Here is a 20,407-nt window from a genome sequence, read left to right on the forward strand (position 1 = left end):
GACAAACTTGGTATGTACTCACTCATAAGTGGATATTAGATGTAACGCAAAGAATAACCAGATTACATCCCAAAATTCCAGAGAAGCTAGCTAACAAGGAAGACCCAAAGAGGGATGCATGGACTGCCCTGGCAAGGAGAAGTAGATGAGATCTCTATGAGTAAATTGGGGATGAAAGGAGGGCAATGGAGAGTAGGGGATAGAGGATGAGAATATAAAGGATAGAGATGGTCTAGCTGGAACAGGAATGGAGTGGGAAAGCAATGAAAGAGATACCATGATAGAGGGAGACATCATGGGAATAGAGAAAAACCGGATGCTAGGGAAGTTCCCAGGAATCCACAGGATGACCTTCCCATGGGAGGCCTTGCCTTCTTATGGGGATGAGTGGGGAGTGGGTTGGGAGGGGAAGACTTGGGGGGGGCAGGAAGAGAGAAGAGGGGGATCTTTGATTGGTGTGTAAAATGAATGAAAATATTTTCTTAATAAAAAAAGGCCATATTATCACACGCACACAGAGAAAAAAAACAACTAAAAAAAGATATCTATATGCTCTGGTCGAATTACAAAAACAAAAACAATATGAATGAAAACAAGAGCAAGTTCCCAATCAATTCACTAGTCTTACAGAAGCGGTGACAAATGAGAACGACCTAGATGAACCCCAGAACACAAAATTTAAAAGAACAATCATATATTTTATCAAAGACTTCATGGATATTAAAGAAAACCTGAAAGAAAAAAAAAAAAACGTTTCTTTGAGTTCAAAAAGACAACAAAAGATGTTTAAATTATTTCCATGAAAATACAAATACATGGCTGAAAGAAATGGTCAAGGTAACTGAGGGTTTGTAAACTGAAGTCAATGGAGATATAGAAACATTGGGGAGAACACAAGCTGAAATGAAGCAAGGATGTAACTTTATACATGAACTTAGTCCCTGTCATTCATTTTCTAGTATTATGTTCCTACATTTGTGATTAAAGCAGATATGAAGCAGAAAAAGTGTTCCTATTGACTTCCAAGGGAGACTCATGTCTCATGCTTTAAGGAGATGGAGCCACGAACTCAAGGAAAAAATTGTCACATTTTTAACACATCTTTTAATTTGATATATCTTTATCTCTAAGTGAAACAAGTAAATAATTTATGAAAGTAAAGTATTGTTATATTGTTCATAAGGATTAAAAATTTGGCCCCAGTCTCCAAAATTTTACCATTACTGTCATAATCAAAAAATAATGTACTTTTAACTCATTAGGCTAATTTAATAATATTTACCCTATTGCATGTAAATAACTCACTCTCTTTCATGTCTTTCAAACTTAAATTTTGTTTTTTATAGGCAACTGTATTTATCTCTTCTATGCTTTCTTCCTCACAAAAATAAATTATTAAAAATTTTCAAAACTTTCTCACTATTCAATCTCAAGATTTCTAGACATAAATTTAGTCAATAGTTATTGTTTGTTTAATTATGATAACTTAACTGTTTTTCCCTGTGGTAGTCATAAATGCACTGTACTTAGGATCCCTGTTTTTTGGGTTTTTTTTTTTTTTTGGTTGTTGTTGTTAGCCAATCCAATGATAATCTAACCACTGCTTTATATGGATTTTACAGAAGAAATTAAAGTTACTAAGCAATAGACCTTAAAATAGAAATTACACTGAATTATCCGCCCTGATATAATGTAATTACTTGAGTCATTTAAACCCGAAAGTGAAAGCAGAAGAATCATTTATCCAGATGTGGCAGAAAGTGAAACAAGAGAACTGAGGCAGAACTGGAAGTTAAAGAGATGAGATCAGACACTGGAGAAGGAGACCATTACACTGTTGGCTTTGGCCACTAGCAGAACCACAAGCAGAGGCAGGAAGCTGAGAGTAGACATTGCCAACATCCATCAAGGAAATCAATACCTCATTCTTAAAAACTGCAGAGCTGAATTCTACCGGGAATCTAAGTGAGTCTTGATGTAGAGCTTTCCCACTCAGAAACCCACTCAAACCCCAGACTTGGTATAAAGCAAATGGAAGACAAGTACAGCATCTTAATTTTAGCAGTAGCATCCTCAAGTCAGAGCACTACTCATTGAGAAAATTGTGAGCTATTAATTTTTGTTTGTAATCCCTTGTTTGAGGTTCACTTGTTTGTGGTAATTTGTTATAATAGTAATAGAAACCTAATATACTCATTAAAATATTAAATAACATAAAATAATATGAACGTTTTTCATTCACTAGAACATTGAACTCAGATCATGTTTTGACAGTGGCTGTTCAGTGATCACAGCAGTTGCCACAGATCTCTTCTTTTAATGCTGGTTCTACCATTTCCCAGAGCCTCAGAACTCCACATTTACACTTTTTTTCCCTAATTCATATTATTTGTTTTTATACCATATGCAATTTTTAAAAAAAAATAATTCACGTATTTTGGACTCATTTGACTATGTCGTCACACTTCTGGTTTGAAAAACTATTTTGCATCTAAACAGTCTTTTAGCTTATGCTTGACACTGTCTGGAGGGCCAGAAACCAGACAGATGCTATATAGCACAGAATCCTAGGATTCCTACTGATACTCTGCTCTACTTGTAAAGAGGAGCCTAGCAGAATCATCAGAGAGGCTTCATCCAGCACCTGATGGGAGCAGATACAGAGACCCACAGTCAAACATTAGGCAGAGTTCCAGAAATCCTCCAGAAGAGGGGGAGGACAACACAAGAAAATGACAAGGACAACACAAGAAAATGACCCAAGGAACCAACTAACTAGGGCTCATAGGAGCAAACAGAAACTGAACTGACAACCAGTGTGAGTCTGACCTAGGTCTTCTGCAAAATATGTTACAGTTGTGTAGTTTGGTGTTCTTGGGGGACTCCTAACAGTGGGAGCAAGGGCTGTCTCTGACTCTTGGCCTGCATTTTGTCCCTCTTCTCCTGTATTGCTTTGTCCAGCCTTAATATGATATGCCTGGTCATGTTGCAACATTATGTGTCACCCACATTTGGTTGATATCTCTGGGAGGCCTGTATGTTTCTGAAGGGAAACAGAGGAAGAGCAGATCTGGAGGAGAGGGGAGTTGATGGGAGGGACTGAGACGAGAGGAGAAATGAGAAACTGTACTTGGGATGCAATATGTGATAGAAAAATAAATTAAAAAATAAAATACACCTTTACTATTTAAAAATTGTGGAAGAAATATCAAGACGTTTCTTGGTAACAGAGAAAGCTTTGCCTTGGAAAAATTTAAATGGCTGTTTGAAAAAGAAATTAGTCAATTGTTGATAATAAATAAGTGTATCTTGTTTTACATTTTTTTTTTTGTTTTTTTTTTTTGTTTATTTTTTCGAGACAGGGTTTCTCTGTGTAGCTTTGCGCCTTTCCTGGAACTCACTTGGTAGCCCAGGCTGGCCTCGAACTCACAGAGATCCGCCTGGCTCTGCCTCCCGAGTGCTGGGATTAAAGGCGTGCGCCACCACCGCCCGGCTTGTTTTACATTTTGATAATACATTTATATTAATAGTTGAAAATTTCATATAATGTATTTTGATTATATTCACTCATATTCTTTCCCAATCCATCCCCATCCCTACCCCATCTATTTCTTTCTTTCTTTCTTTCTTTCTTTCTTTCTTTCTTTCTTTCTTTCTTTCTTTCTTTCATCTTTCTCTCTCTCTCTCTCTCTCTCTCTCTCTCTCTCTCTCTCTCTGTGTGTGTGTGTGTGTGTGTGTGTGTGTGTGTGTAATGGAAAAAATATAATATGTTTGCTTGGGAATTTTTGTCTCAAATTTTGGAAAAAGATGCATTTCTGATAAACTTCCAAAGGAAAAAAAATATTTACATGCCCTGAAGAAAAAGGATAGTATTATCATGGACTTTCTGCCATCTTTCTCCTTCCAGAAAGGTGTATTATTTTTCAAATGTATTGTCTAGATTATTCTAGAAATATATCTTCTCTTTCTAGTTCCATTTAGAGTAACTACTATTTAGTCCTTTTTAATCTGGTAATGAATGCTTATACAAACTGGAGATAATTAATTGATTCATACAATTCTTTGATCACCTAATATTTCTTTTTCTTGAAAATTACATAAATGATTAGTGGAACATGTAGTTTCATGTACATACTCCCTCATCACTTTTCTCTAATTTTTAACTTTTGATTATGTTCCAATTTTTTTTTAATTTTTTTCAAGTCTATCTTTAAAACTCTCTTTTCCACTTACTGCATTTTCAATCTCTAAAAATCTCTATTGTATGGATTATTCTTAGAATTCTTATTTTCTGAATATTTATTTATTTAGAACCAGGTTCTTAATTTATAGTAAAATACATTAACCAGCAACTGTTACAGATATAATAGTGTATTGAATTGACATTTTCATTTTTTCTATTTGATTTCCATTTCCCTGCAGTATGGAAATAATTTAAGACACATTATGTATAGAAATAAAAATAACACATTTATTTCTTTCCTGTATTTATGATTGACTGTAACCTGCTTTCTGAGCATGCACATTTGGATTGCATGAAGTATCTCTCCACAATATCATTTTTGTTTTCTTTTATTATTATTGTTGTGGGATTTTTTGTTGTCGTTTTCTCAAGACAGGGTTTCTCTGTGTAGCTTTGGCTATCACAGAACTCTCTCTGTAGCCCAGAATGTCCTCAAACTTACAGGGATTTGCCTGCCTCTACCTCGCAAGTGCTGTGATTACAGACATTGCACACCAGATCATTTTTGTTTTCTTTTCTTTTTTCTTTTTTTTTTTTATTTTTTGAGACAGGGTTTCTCTGTGTAGCTTTGCACCTTTCCTGGAACTCACTCTGTAGCCCAGGCTGGCCTTGAAGTCACAGAGATCTGTCTGGCTATGCCTCCTGAGTGCTGGGATTAAAGGCATGTGCCACCACCACCCGGCCATTTTTGTTTTCTGAAGATTTTTTATTCTGTGTGTAGGTTTGTGTGTCAGAGTGTATATATACACGTATGTACATGGGTAGTCTGGTATTTCTGAATAGCAGGAGCATTAGGTCCCCTGAAGCTAGAGTTATAAGCCCTTGTGAGCTGCCCAATATGGGCTATGGGAACTAAACTTGAGTTCTCTGCAAGAGCAGAAAGCCCCTTTTAATTGCTTATGTTTCTTAACTGCTAGCTTCAAAAATGAAATTTTTGGTTCTATAGGTTACATAGGATTGCTTATAAATGATTCTATAAAATTCAAATGCAAAATTTTTTTATGATTCTCTTTAATTCAGTTTCCTACAGTATTGAATATTTTAAGGTACTGGTATGAGTTATAATCTGAATTAGACTATAGACAAAAGCAAATAGTCCTGTCAGGTATAATACATACTTTAATGTCCCACCCTGATTTTCAGCACAATACCTAAGAATCAGATCATCGTATATCACCAGTGGACATCTGATTTTAATATGTTGTGAAGTGTTTGGATTTTCAGCTTGTTCCTGTGACCAATAAAGGAGTCAGTGTGCAAAGGAAAATAGTACTGAAGGCAAAATAATTAATGTTGCAAAATCTACTCATTTCCAGTTCTTTGGGAACATTTTGCTGGGTCCCTTCAAAGGAGTTTAAAGAAGAACATGAAAATATAGGGCCTTGAATTGTGTAAATGGTCCCTTCATGCCAGAAACTCATAAAGCTTCTGCAACTTTTGGAAGAACAGATTATGTGACTCTTGAAGGTTCTAATTGGTCACATAGTTCCCAGTCTTGGAATTCTAGGAAATTTGTCTAGAGGAATGAGACAACATCAACTCAACTCTATATGTCAATATGAAAATTCACTCTCTTATGAAGTTAGAGTGCTTTCAGTTACTCGCCTAACGCACCCCCTTAGAAGTGAAACAGAGATGAACTTCAGCATTCTAGAGAGGAAGATTCTTGAAAGTTGTTGTTATTCTGCTCCCAGTGCACACAGAGAATCAAAAAAATAATAAGACACTAGTATCAATTTACAACGTACAACTAAATAAATCTTTCTGAAATCAAGGTGTTACTTATACTTTCTCATGCTTAAAAATTGAACTTTAAAGAAATTAAAGTAAATATCTGATCCTTTCCAATTACTGGCTTCTTCTGTATCTCATCCAGTGACATTTTGGATGTTTTAAAAGTAACTGGCTCATGTCTGTAGCTTTGCTTCTTTATCACTGACAAGGGGTTGGTTCATTGAGGGAAGAGAGGATTCTGGTGAATGAGAGCATAGTTTCTTACAATGTTCACCTTAAAGAAATAAAAAAACCCAACAATTATAGATCATCTGATGCTATTCATTACATCCTTACATTAAGCCCATTTAGAAAATGAACCAATTCTTTGTTTGAGAGGAGGTATCTGCGGAAAAATATAATCCTATAACTCAATACTGACATCAGCCAAATGTGGGGAAACCCTTTAGTTATATTTGAGTAGGGGTAAACAGATTTTAAAAAGTGATTTCTGATTAAGAAGATATCAAATACATTATGTACTGTTGATAGAAGTTTTTGTCCCCCCAGCATCTCCAAAATAAACACAGTGAGGCTTATACTAATTATCAATGATGGGCCAATAGCTCTGGATTGTTACTAGCTAACTCTTACATTTATTGACCCATGTTTCTTATCCATGCTTTGCCACCTTTTTGGCTTGGTACCTTTTCTCAGTATCACATGCTTATCTTGTTTCTCCCCGCATCTGCTGGTGACTGCTGACTTTGTCCCCCTCCTTCCAAGCATTCTAAGTTTGGCTCTCCTACCTAAACTTATTCTACTCAGCTATTGACAAGTTAGCTTTTTTATCAAACCAATCACAGCAACAAATCTTCATGATGTACAAGGGGATTATTTAGCAGCATTTACCCCTTTTTGTCTAACTTAAAAGAGATGTTTTAACTTTCACATAGTAAAATTATATACAGCAAAAACAATTATCAAGTAAAAATTACAGTTGCAATATCTAGTCTATTTGGATTTAGCAAAATTATTTTATTATCTGTTTTATCTTTGTGAATCTAAAGTTTTATACCTATTTTACCTTTTATTATATGTTACTTGGTCTTTTTCCTTTGCAGACATGATCTCATTTCAATATTTTTTTGTTTGAGACAGGGTCTAGCTATGTAGCTTTGGCTGTCCTGGAACCTTCTTTATTCCATATGTTTAGTGTTTTGATTATTATGTGGGGAGGGGACTATTTTTTTTGGTTCATCTATTCATTGTTTGGTAACCCTCTTGTACCTTCATAGGCATGTCCTTACATTGGGAAAGATTTCTTAGATGATAATTTTAAGTATATTTTCTGTGTCTTTGAGCTGGAATTCTTCCCCTTCTTCTATTCCTATTATTCATATATATTTGGTCTTTTCATGGTGTCCCTAGTTTCCTGTATGTTTTGTTTTAAGAATTTGTTGGATTTAACATTTTCTTTGACCCATGAATCTATTTCCTCTATCATATCCTCAATGCCTAAGATATTCTCTCCTCCATCTCTTGTATTCTGTTGTTTATGCTTGCATCTGTAGTTCCTGTTCATTTACCCAGATTTTCTACTTCCAGCATTCGTTGGTTTGTGTTTTCTTTATTGCCTCTATTTAATTTTCAAGTGTAGCTAGAGTTTTCCTGCCTGGCCCACAGTCAGGACAAATCTCTCTCAGCCGCTCAGACCCAACCAAGTAAACACAGAGACTTATATTGCTTACAAACTGTATGGCCATGGCAGGCTTCTTGCTAACTGTTCTTATATCTTAAATTAATCCATTTCCATAAATCTATACCTTACCACGTAGCTTGTGGCTTACCGGCATCTTCACATGTTGTTTCTCATTGTGGCAGCTGGCAGTGTCTCTCCGACTCAGCCTTTCACTTCCCAGCTTGATTCTCCTCCTTGTCCCACCTATACTTCCTGCCTAGCCAATGGCCAATCAGTGTTTTACTTATTGACCAATCAGAGCAACACATTTGCCATACAGAACATCCCACAACATTCAAGTTTTGAACTGTTTCCTTCACCTGTTTGATTGTTTTTTCTTGGCTTTCTTAAAGGAATTTATTGATTTCTTTCATTATTTTGTTTGTTTTTCAAGAGAATTTTTCATTTCCTCTTTTAGAGACTTTATTATCTACATGAAGTTATTTTTAAGGTTGTTTTCTTCAGCTTCATCTGCACTGGAATGTTCACGTCTTGCTGTTGTAGAACCACTAGTTTCTGGTGGTTCCATATTGCTCTTTACATTGTTGAATGTATTCTTACACTGCCATCTACCCATCTCTTCAATCTGTAAAGGTGGGGCCTGTGACTCTGGTATTCAATGATGTGGTGGGGAATGGTTAGGGGGGGATGATGATGATGCCCAAGTGCCGGGGTTCAGGTGGGTGGGGGAGGGACAGGGGATGTTCCCCAGGAAGCTAGGGCCTAGAGAGCCAGGGCTGTCCAGCTGAAGCTCAGACACTCACCTTTTCTGTCAATCAGTGCAAGTGGGGCCTGTTGGGCCTGTAGCTCTGATGATCCCTAATGTGGTATTGGTTGGTTGGTGGGGGATGAGGGGAGAGAAGGGATGATGTTGCCTGTTAACAGGCATTTGGTGGGTGGGAGAATTATATATTTCTTTTTCTTTTTTATGATTGTCTATGTTTTCCTCCCCCCCCCCCCCCCCGCCAAAGCATATGTATAATTTTAAACACACTGTATCTTTGAGCTGGAATTCTCCTTCTTCTATCCCTATTATTCTTATGTTTGGTCCTTTCATGGTGTCCCTAGTATCCTGTATGTTTTGTGTTAAGAATTTGTTGGATTTAACATTTTTTTTAACCCATGAATCTATTTCCTCTATTATATCCTCAATATCTGAGATATTCTCTTTCATCTTTTATATTCTGTTGTTTAGAGATGTTTTTCCATCTTAATCTCTTGTGTATATCTGCAATCTTTTTCTGACCATTTGAGCCTTTAAATGGTTAAGTAGCTTGCTTAGGACCAAAAACTCTGCTTGGCTGCTGGTTTTTCCCCACTTGGTTCTCTGACAGCCGACCTTCATGGCTGGTGGAGGTACCAATGTGAGTGGGCCACATTTACCACCCCAACTCCTGGGAGTTTTTGTGTCCATGCTGTCACTAAATAGAGCACAGCCCACTGCTCACAAATTCCATTTAAGTGTTTGATGAGTAGGACCTCTTAAAACAGCTGTGTGTTTTTTGCCTTTAGCACTGGGCCAGAAAGTTGTCTCTTAAAGAAGCCACATCTCTGCTTGTCGCTAGCAAATAGAGTTTACCTGAGAAAAGGTGGTTGCCATGAAGCCACATTTGAGTCCATTTTTGTGTGCTTAGAATCCTTTTTTAGACTTTGTCAGATCTTATATGGAAATTCCCACTAGACGTTGGGTTAGGTGCCATTTGTTGGTGGAATTTTTTGTCCTGCCAGCAGCTCTGAAATAAACACAATGACTGAGGATTATAACACCTTGGCCAATAGCTCAGGCTTGTTAATAACTCAGGCTTGTTACTAGCTAACTCTTACTTTTAAATTAACCCATATTAATTATCTATGCATGCCCATCTTGCATCTCCCTACATTTGTTGGCAACTGCTGACTCTGCCCCTCTCCTTCCCAGCATTCTAAGTTTAGCTCTCCAGCCTAACTTTATTCTGTTCCGCTATTGGCCAGTCAGCTTGTTTATTAAATCAATCACAGTGACAAATCTTCACAGTATTCAAAGGGATTATTCCACTGTAAAGTACCCCAAAGACAATTTTTATACTCTCCAATGGAATTGCTCAAGATGTTTTTTATTGCCTACATGTCACTCACCAGGAACACTGCTATAGCATTATATGTTCTTTAAGATTTTTTTGTCATTTGCTTTTATTGTTTTAGCATTATCTCTTAAATAGCTTAGACATAGTCAAGTGAATAAGTTCTATATAATCCATAATTTGTCATATATTATATCTATAATTAAATCACCTATCCATGAACTAATTCTATAACTTTGATCTGATTATACCTGGATATAGAGCCCTTGGAAAGATCCATTGTGTGAATCAACTCATAAGGGCATAATAGAAAATAATGATTGTGAGATTTTAAAAGGATTAAGAGATTATGTGTAAAAACATTGAGAAGGTGGCTACCCACAGCCAAGTAAAGTCACTAACTAAATCAACACAGCTGGCATCTTCACTTTCAAACTTCAGGTTACAGCTAAGGTATAAAATCTCTCACATTTTGCTGTATTATCTTTGGAAGACTAGGTAGGTTAAGGCAGTTCTCTTGGTATTATTGGATTCTCAATTTCCTCAGGCAAAGGCCTCCAGTTCTACCACATAATTTCTATACTTAGAATCACTCAACATTTCTCTTAGACAATTTGAGTCACAAGAATACCATCAAGGAATTTCATATGTTACAAACTGAGATCATGTATTCTTAAGTTCTTCTATATATTTTATTTTTCATGGTTTAATTTTTATTAGTTTTAGCACACTAGAGGGAGGAATGGGCAGGGTGAAGCTTTGTAATTATATTCCAATTAAAGTTGCAAAATATTTAAAATTTGAAAAAATTAAGCATTTTAGTATTCATTGGAAAACTTATAGATTTTCTAAACTAATATTACATATTTCTTTTAGTATCTGTTTTGCTTTTAGGAAGACAATGATTATTTTCTATGCACAATGGTTATGTACATTTAGAGTGTGCTTTGTATTTATATTTCCTCATGTCATTTTTAATACTTTGTCACTTATAAATAGGTGACTATAAGTGAAAAATTGGAACTCCCAAAAATAGTTGTGCAAGTTGGGCATGAAATAGGGCTTGGTGATGAAATAACATACATGATTAACTGAGTCATTGTACCCAGGAATGGGTACTGAAGAACTAACAAAACCATCTTCAGTAACTTTGGATCTTGTTTCTTGTCTGATTTTCCTTTTTCTTTTGTAGCACAGACACACAGTTTTGTTTACTTCCTTGGAAAAAGAGGATATGAAATTATCAGGACAACAAAATACATATTAACACTTCAGTAAACCATCCTGTCACTATCTTATAAAACAAAGGACAGAATAATCTACATGAAAAACACTAAAAAAAACATTTAATGGACTAAAAGATTTCTGAGACAGTGATTGCATCAACTATACTGATAACTCATCTATTACTATCTAAATATTCATGTCCCCTCCAAATTAACATACTTAAATTCTAACCCTGAATGGGACAGTATTAAGAAGTGATGGGTACTTTTAGGGATGAAGAAAAAGTGTAGAATGCTTCTGAATGAGATTGTGCTCTTAGTGGATGATTCAAGATAGCTCTACAGCCTTTGTAATAGAATAAATCATGGACACATCAGCAGGTTGTAATACAGAAGAAAGCCCTCCCTGAATTTGTTCTTATTGCATACTTGGCTACCAGCGTTCAGAATTATTTTCTTTTTTTTTCTAATTTTATAATTTAATTTAATTTTACATATCAGCCACAGATTCCCTCCTTCTTCCCCCTCCCGCCCCCCTCGTCTTCCCCCAAGTCTACCCCTGATTCCCATCTCCTCCAGGGCAAAGACTCCCCTGAGGATTGAGTTCAGCCTGGTAGATTCAGTCCAGGCAGGTCCAGTCTCCTCCTCCCAGGCTGAGCCAAGTGTCCCTGCATACACCCCAGGTTTCAAACAGCCAACTCATGCACTGAGTACAGCACCCAGTCCCACTTCCTGGATGCCTCCCAAACAGATGAAGCTAATCAACTGTCTCACTTATCCAGAGGGCCTGATCCAGTTGGGGTCTCCTCAGCTATTGGTTCATAGTTCATGTATTTCCATTCATTTGGCTATTTGTCCCTGTGCTTTATCCAACCTTGGTCTCAACAATTCTCGCTTATATAAACCCTCCTGTTTCTCACTAATTGGACTCCTGGAGCTCCACCTGGGGCCTGGCCATGGATCTCTGCATCCGGTTCCCTCAGTCATTCAGGAGAGGAAAGGATTGCCTGGGCGCTTGCTTTCTGTTTCTTTTCTTAAGCAATCCTTTCCTCTCCTGCTGTGGATATCATTCTGTATAAATAAAACACTGATTGGCCAGTGGCCAGGCAAGAAGTATAGGCGGGACAAGGAGAAAGGAGAATTCTGGGAAGTGGAAGGCTGAGTGAGGGAGACACTGCCAGCTGCCACCATGACAAGCAGCATGTGAAGATGCAGGTAAGCCACAAGCCACATGGTAAGGTATAGATTTATAGAAATGGATTAATTTAAGATATAAGAACAGTTAGCAAGAAGCCTGCCACGGCCATACAGTTTGTAAGCAATATAAGTCTCTGTGTTTACTTGGTTGGGTCTGAGCGGCTGTGGGACTGGCAGGTGACAGAGATTTGTCCTGACTGTGGGCCAGGCAGGTAAACTCTAGCTACACTCTCCTGTGGCTTATCCTGGGGAGAAGTGGCCAAACATCTATTCACTGAAGATATGGCAGTGACAAGAAACCAAAGGAATAATTCCACTAGGTCTAGTTTGATGAATCAGCAGATTTATTGGGCTTGTTTATAGGAGCATCACCAAAAATCCCACTTCACCATGGATGAAGACTTGCGAAAGATGTACAGCTAAAACTCAACTTCCAAAAGGTCAACTCGAGAAAACCTTCTCTGGAGTAGTTGTCTACTGGTCATATAGCCTTCATGAGGAACCTTGTAAACCCTGAACTTTTTGAGTCTCTTAAGTTTCATATGCTATGCTGAGTCTTGATGTTCCTTCTTATATTTTATGAGCCTTCCTCATCTCTCTAGAAAACACTGTTGCGATTCCAGAGCAAGAGTGACATAACATGTGCATTTTATTGTATTTCTATATGCTGAAATAATAGAGTATAGAAACATTGGGATTGTTAGTGAAACTAAATGCACACGAATTTAAGCAGTTACATCAATAATGTTTAATCACCCTAGATGGCATCCTCTTGATTTAAAACAGAACAATAAACTAAACAATTAATAAGACATTGTTTTCTATTTAGGTGCTTTGATTATAACAAATATCAACCTTTTCTGCTGCCAAATTCTGAAGAATGGAGATTGTCCAGCAAGAGCTCTTTTATCACTATCTTAAAAAGATTCTTTGAACAGAATGAAGTTTGTGCTCAGAGCACTCTTACTCCGGGTTATTTTTCTTGTATTCTCATTTTTGAGAGAAAAGGTTCTGGTATTATTTTTCTCTTTTTTTGGAATCCACTGCAAATTAGACTTCCCTTAAAGCAACTGACTAATTACGTTCTCTCCTTCACCCCATAGCATGAACAGACTAAGAGTTGGTAAGCAAGAAAAACCCAAAGTAGACAAGGAAAGCCCCAGAGGCATCAATGAAGGAGTCTGAAATTTAGTAAAACATGAAAGAATAGGAGTGGAGTGTGTTCTACTGTTCTGTTTCCAGGCAAAGCTTGTTATTTTTGCATTCTCATATTCTCAGTTCTTCCTATTTTCTTTGAATTACTTTTTTTTTTTTTGCTGTTGTTGTGAGGGACCAAGAACAAGCCACAAATAACTGCCCTGCCCCCATCACCCATTCTCTGCTGATTAAGCTAACTTTAATTGTATAGATTCAAAATGTAGTTTAAAAAATACAACTACTACAGTTTAAAAATATCATGAATCAATTTTAAAATTATAGCTGAGTGCCTTAAAATATGTTTTAATGAAATTAATGTGTCAATCCCTTTCTTTTTTATTTAATTGAGTATTGATGACCATATTTCAACAAGAGTCAAACAAAGAAAACCATGAGATCAAAAGAAATAAACCGCTGTAAGAAAAGGAATACTGTTGTGTGAGATTCCAGGAATCAATCTGTCATTAGAGAGGTTATGTTATGAGTTCTAGTGGAACTAACAAGAGAACTGACATGAGCCATGACAGAGATTCTATTTATGAGCACAATTTTAGAGGAACTTTCAACTTTGAGTCCTCTACCTAGAATTCCAATGAAAGTCTCATCAATGGTATTTGTTTTGCTGGTATAAGTGCTATATTTCTCACAACTGAAGACATTTTCTTGCAATGCTTAATGAATCTATCATTGATTTGATACTTCAAATTTTTCTTTAACTTCAATCCTTAATAATAAGTAGGATGTGTTTTCATAGCAGTCTTTGGAAATACTAATTAGTCATCATTCAACAGAAGAAGAAAACGTACAAAGAGAACATTACTCATTTTAGCAGACACATTCAGACTTCATTTTCCTACCATTTTGCAGGCATTGTGCATTTGTACTCATTTCCTTACTATACTTTTTCCCCCTGGAGATTAAACATTGCTACTTTTTAGATTTACTTACATTCATTACATATCTTAGGTGGGTATATATGCATGCACATGTGCAAGTTCATGTATATGTGTGCCTATGATCCCATGCTTGAGGTACAGCTGACTCCAACATGTTGCACTTGAGCTCTCAATTCTAAAATGTCGCCCTAATTGCTTCTGTTCATTCTGTATAATTGGTATTCAATTTCTGTTTGCTTTGTTCTTAATCTCCACTATTGTATTGAGGCTTCAAATGAATGTCAAGTTCCACTATGAAAGTAGCATTTTGCTTTTTATTTTTATAAAATCTGTCTATTAAACTGCCCAAGACATATTTCTTTAAAAATGACCCAAAGGGAAGGGTTCTTGCACGAATTATGTATCTAAAATTTCTGAAGCTGTATTTTTTCCATCCTAGAACTTATTTGAGTATTTATTCTCTCCAAGATACATCGAAAGAAAAAAAAATGTTCCCATAAAGTTAATAAATAGAAAATAAATACTGAATGTTGTGGTAAAATAATACAATCATCAGACAATACACACTGTGTGATTAAAAGGGGTGTCTGAGGTCACCACATCCAGAAAAACATACAATAGTATAGTGATTGACCGGGACTGGGAGGAGATGAACAAACAAATATATATTAAAATCTCTAATTCTTAGCTCTATTATCTGCAAAAGGAGCTTTTCTGGAAAAAGTGTCTGTGCAGATGTATTTGAGAATTTTTCTTTGTTTGAGACAAGGTCTCAAGTAGCCAAGTCTGCCCTTAAATAAAGCCAATGCTCCAGCTTCAGCTTTCCAAGCACTAGAATTAGAGGCAGGAACAACCACACATGGCATAAGAATACTGAGATAGGCTTTCCAGTTGGATGCAAGGGGTTCATTTTGGCCGTCTCTGTAACTGTATCTCTCATCTTCATGCTGTAAACACCTGCACTGCTAGTTGGTCAATGAATACCTGAACCTTGAACAGTTTCCCTCTAAGAAGTGCAGCAAACACCACAGCCATCAGTCTCACGAAGGGACAAAGAAGGAGAAGGGCCAGGATCCCCTCTACACCCGAGGAAAGCGGAACTACAATCCAAAGCCGAGTGGATACGACAGGCAGAGAGAGAAGGCTGTTTTTGAAACTAACCAACAACAACAAAAAAAGCCCAGAACTACAGAGATGTTTGTGTCCAGGCTTGTGTACATGGAGCCCAAAGACAGATTGCAGAGGATGCTGGCCTAAAGAGATGCAAGATTTTGAACTGACAGGAAACAAAATGAAAAGGGGGCAAGTGATCCAATTTTTAAAAGAAAAAAATGTGATGTCTGGGGGTGGGGGTGGGGCAGGAATACTGAAGCAGTTAAAAAAAAACATGTTGGAAAATAGAATTATTGTTAACCATTAAAGAAGAATCTTGGAAACCCGGCTTGGTGGTGCATGCCTTTATTGTTCAACCCTGGAGGCAGAGGCAGGCAGATCTCTGTGAGTTCCAAGTCAGCCTGGTCTACACAGCAAATTCCAGGACAGCCAAAGCTACATAGCTAGATCCTGTCTCAAACAATAACAAAACACTGAAATGAGATCACACCATATTTAGAGTCTTGAGTTTTAAATTCAAGAGCAGCTATCTTTAACAAAAAGATGGAGACACTTTTAACTTGAGCCAATCTTGGAGAAAATAGACCCAGACCAATCTGAATTATGTAGTAAAATATTTTGACAAAAAAAAAAAAAGATAGATAGAGGAGAGCATGGTGGAAGAGATGATATTCATGTTTGCATTTAACTCTGAACAAATGCCTCTGGATTTATAAACGTTTTCTCTTGATTGTGGATGGAATCACTCTTCTAATAAGTAAGTATGGTTAAACACTCCTATACACATGAAAATGTATAATTGTGTGAATGTTAGAACTAATCATAAATTCTCATGTACATGCAGTTTAAATTTTGTGTAGCTAATTATGTTTAAATACAAGTGAATAAAATGACAATCTCACTGCATAAAATCAGTTTTTTCTCAAATGTTTATAAAATCTCTAAGTAGTACATTTTTCTTCTTATAGTTAGATATACATTTATTTAACAGAAATAAACCTTTCTTTAAGGCTCTTTCAGGTATTATAGAAAACTTTTATTATAGAAAACTTTGATATATCTAAGAAAAGCAAGGAAATGCATTTTCTCTATAATGTGGTAACTAAGTATGGATTCCTATGGTCAAATGAAAAAATAAAATTACTCACTACCTTTTCCATGAGATCAGTACATTCAGAACATAAAAAACAACCATAATCAGCACAAAGTTCTTTAAGCCATTTATTAATTCTGTGACTTTGAAATTCCTATTTTTTTTTGGAAAATATTTCTGACCAATTAAATATATTATTATTTTGTTTTTTTGTTCTTTTTTTCCCCCAGTCTGTAATCATTCACAATATGCTCTAACCTGTGGTTATAAAAGTTTATGCTGGCCTCTTTCTAGCCTTGTTCTATGTCTTTTGTTCACCAGGAGTGAGGACGCCTCGTTCATCTTCTTCCCCTCAGGTCCTCTGATTCACAATGCTGGAAGTGAGCCTGTCTGATTTTCCTTTGGAGACCTTACCACGCTAATGAGCACGCAGGTGTAATTCGTTGGGAGAGGTTTGCAGTTGGAAATTGTTTGTTACTGATGGTGAAAATGAGCAAACACTGCCAGTTCAGAATGATTTATTACAACTTTTTGCGATACCAGCAAAATGGTTCTTATTGCCAATTTTTGCTCTTTGTGCAAATTTTTTCCTCAACATTACTCACTATATTTTTGACATTAATTATGGTACTATTTCCAAACACAGTGAGTTTCAAAAACAGTTTGGGTACTACTTGGCAAACCGGTAGAACTAGCATGGACCTGGTGTATAAGCATTTGGTTGGAAAGTTTTAACAAAACGATTTGTGCATTAAAATAGATATATTACCATAATTTATATGCTATAAATGTGGATCTACTTCAAAATATGGCCATATACAAAAGAACTCTCTAATAGTATAAATCTACTTTACATTCATAGAAATGAGTAGATCGAACACAAGGTAGTCTGTAAACCTTTCAATTTTACTAGCATAATAATTTACTATATTTTTCTGGTATTCCATAGAATCTTATTTTTGCTTTCTTAGAATTTAGAGTGGGCTGTGAACATTTTATGTTTAAAACCTTTATCTTGACAGTTGGAGAGGCCACACTTCTATATGAAGGCATATCTCATTTCCATGTTTCTGTAAAACATATAATAAATATGTCAGTTGAAAAAAAAAGAAACTTGGATCACTGTTTTCAGATGGGTAGACATCATTCTTTTGTGGATAGCTCACTGTAGAGTGATATAATTTTTCTATTTTTATTTCTGTTGCTGTAATTTGTCAGAAGGAATTTTTTTATTTGAAACTGGAAAATATTTTTTCTGTAGAAAACAGTAAAAATAATAACATTTCCCAATAAGTCCTTTTAAGCCAAATAATAGCTGAATTATACATACAAATATTGATTAGATTCTGAGCTACAGAAGAAACCTATCTTCATCTGTTCAGAGAGCTATGCTTTCCTTAAGTTGTGTAAGTGAGATTCCTATTCATCTTCCCCTTCACTGTTTGATTTACAGCAGACATTTTTCTATAGGTTAATACATAATCTAGCAGCCCTCTTAGAACTGGTGCGGACCAGGGGGATCCGACAGTTTAATTAAAACAAAGCATTGCAGAGGCCCACAGCAGGTGTTAGTGCAATGTGATTTCTACCTACTGCTCTGAATGTCAAAATGAGGAAATTCAATGAAGCACAGGTAAACGGTGGGAATAACTATGACTCTCTTAAGGAAAATTCTAAAAGGACACTAAAAACAATATGGGTCCTTTTTTGGATAAAACTCCATAGGTTAATAATTTATCAGAGTTCACTGTTGTTTATCCCCAATTCACAGAACTCATAATCCAGTCACAGGAAGACTGTCTTTATAATAAGTTACTTTAATAGCATGGGCTTCTACAGGACTTTTGTTTTCTCATTGATTCTGAAGTTTTTTCTAGGGAGGGAGTAAATCTTTAATGAATACACTTTTGACATGGGTATGGCCATCTCACGGAGGAATGCCTCAGACCTATGGGAGTGGCCAAGCCTTCCCTGAATGAGTGTGAATGGTCTGAGTGTGAACGTTGACAGTGTGTGCAAAAAATGTCCACTGTAGCTTTCTTTTCCTGGTTGCTTATGGGATAAAAACTGCTCCACTACAGATAGTGTTATGACTGAAGTTAACTAAACCTGTCTCCTTGTCTAACTGTGTATCGTAACCCCAACCTTCATGTCTGTCTGTAAGCAATAACCCTATTTCTCTGATCAACTGTTTACAATAAATATGCTGAGATTCTGGCATGCTGGGCCTTTTCCATGTGAGAGTCAATTCCACCAGACCTCGGCTTTTCCGGGTCTGTGAACCTTTCCTTTCTTTAATGTATGTCCTTTCTTAATTTCTCCTTTAGGAACCCCTGACCAAAGGCACAGAAGGACATGAGAAGAAATGTTTATTTTGGCTCATGTTTTCAGAGGTTTCTGTCACTGAGAAACTGACTAGCTGCATTCTTTCTATGCCTTTGGTGAGGGAGAACATTGTGATATGAGGACCTGAAATAATAAAGCACTCATTTCTTGATGGCTAGGAAGTAGCAAACAGTAATGGAAGGTGTTAGGGCCAAAAAGTATCCTTGATATACCTAGCACTGTTGATGTACTTCTTCCAAGGGTGAACCTTCCAAAGGTCCAACTGCCTCCCAATATTGTATTCAGGTTTTGATTGGTCAATGGGTTACCATTGATTAGACTAGAGCTGTAATGTTCTAAAGGTCTCTGGAAAAAACCTTATAGACACACACAAGTAAAATTAACCAGGATCTTAGATGTCTTGCAACTGTAATGTTAATGTTGACCAGTAATTTTAAGCATATAACCTAACACTAATATACAATCTGAATCTAATTGTGTTATGAAATATTTACCTGCATATTTAATAGATTTTTTCCAGACTCCCTAAATAACAGTTGATCAAAACAATTTATGTTTTGTGACTTTTTCATTTTCTAGAAAATTAAAATAAATTTAAATTGTGTCCATTAAAAGTGCCTTAACACTACGTCTAAAAGAGGATATATCATAATTTAAATACTTTATCACTAAAAGAGCTTCAATCTATCACAGTCCTTTTGCTGATGTAATCCTTTGCCTCAAGTAAGAGCTCCTGACTAGTGAAACTGAAAATTGGAGTGAATGAAAAATAAAGTGTTAAGAGAATAAAGTTTACTATATTTATTTTGTATTTTACAAAAGATTTCTCTGTAGGCATGGCATCATTTTCATCCAAATATTTCTGAGATGCAACTTATCTGTGGTCTTTGGATTTAATTCTTTCAAAGCACTTCATTATTTTATCAATTAAGTTTGATTAGGGTTTATTGTATGAAATTTCCAAATAATCAATAAAACATTCTATGTTGGAAAAGTGTTTATGTACCTTTCTAAACGTTCTGATATCTTTTAAACAAAGGACCCCGAACGTTAATCAAGAATAGAGTGTATCTATTAAATATTCTTCTACTTGTAAGTAAGAAGCCACTCCTCTTATATTAAAGCTTGGCTATGGAATGGCAACCATCCAGCTGCATATGCAGAGTCTGTTTCCAACTATAATTCTCTCTCTGTTTGTACAGCATGTGCAGTTGCTTCTTACACTGAAAACTTGGCTTCTACTAAGTCATTAATAAAGGTGGGAACCAGGTTCTCCAAATCGGAAACTAATGTATACACATTTAATCTAATGAATCACGAATATTTTAATGGTTTAGTAAATGGTGAATGGCTTACTGGCAGTTCAGATTTTCCATATTCTTGATCCATTATAGGAATCACTGTTATGGGTAACATTAGTCAGTCATAAGAGCTTTAGTTTAGCTTTATTGTATTTTACTCAAAATACAAAATAGTACTCTATAAATAATAAGACACTAAATTAAAATCAACTTTTGATCCATAGTCTGCAGAATGGTTGTTGTATTGCTACACATGAAAACAACACAAATCTCATAATAAT

This window comes from Peromyscus eremicus, chromosome 10 (genome assembly GCF_949786415.1).
Source record: "Peromyscus eremicus chromosome 10, PerEre_H2_v1, whole genome shotgun sequence".
In the NCBI taxonomy this organism is placed as follows: domain Eukaryota; kingdom Metazoa; phylum Chordata; class Mammalia; order Rodentia; family Cricetidae; genus Peromyscus; species Peromyscus eremicus.